The sequence below is a fragment of the Leptonychotes weddellii genome, chromosome 12, assembly GCF_054177405.1.
Source record: "Leptonychotes weddellii isolate Sample4059 chromosome 12, ASM5417740v2, whole genome shotgun sequence".
NCBI lineage: Eukaryota > Metazoa > Chordata > Mammalia > Carnivora > Phocidae > Leptonychotes > Leptonychotes weddellii.
The window spans coordinates 74,862,861-74,863,772 of record NC_138380.1 but is presented as its reverse complement, the minus strand read 5'-3'; positions in this window follow the sequence as shown (position 1 = coordinate 74,863,772).

The window sequence follows — 912 nt, the reverse complement described above, 5'->3', positions numbered from 1 at the left end:
ATAGAATTTTGTAAGAAAATTTTTCTTTACCAAGTTCAAAATGTTAATACTTTCAAAATGTTAAATAATTATTATTTCTCTCTTTTCTGCAAATCTTTTCTTTCTCCTATCCCATCCCACCCACAAATGTTTTTTAGTACTGATAAAATAGAAAATATTTATTACTAAATCAATAATCACTGAAAGGGAAACATGATATATCAAAATACTTCCATATTTATTTAAAAATAGAGCCATTACTTGTTCAGACTCATGTAACAGAAAATACTGCCTACTAAAATGCAACTTGAAAAGATTGAGTTTAAAATGAGCTCTCTTTTAAATAGTATTTCAATATTTTTTAATGAATCCCTTTGGATTAGGGAAATCGCCTTCTAATAATGCAATATATGCTTGAAAAAGACAATGTAATCTGTTGCTTATAAAACATCTTAATTTGTTTTCAGTTACTCCAGAGTTAACATTAGATATATGCAAAGCAGAAAATATCTTAAGGAACTAGCACTGAACACTAATGTCCTGAGATGCGGCACTTACTGTCTCTAGGCCCCTGCAAGGTCAAGGCTGAAATAAAGAAAAACAATATATCATGAAATCTCAGGTTTGGCCCTACTTATTTTTCTGTCTGCTTTTGGATTTTTCATGTAGGCTGAACTTTCTTGCTCCCAGATCTGCACCTGACCTTTTTCACAACCTCCTCATCATCTTCTCTGGTCTACAACACTTTCCCCCCTTTCTTCTGAGTCTGGTCAGAGACTCTGCATTTCTGCTCCAGCCTTTGGATATAGCCACATCTTCTATAGAGTCTCTCATGGCAACACACGTAGCCTGATAGAAAGAGATTTAATTTCCTAGACAATGTTATACTTTAAAAAAAAAAAGATTTTATTTATTTACTTAACAGAGAGAGAG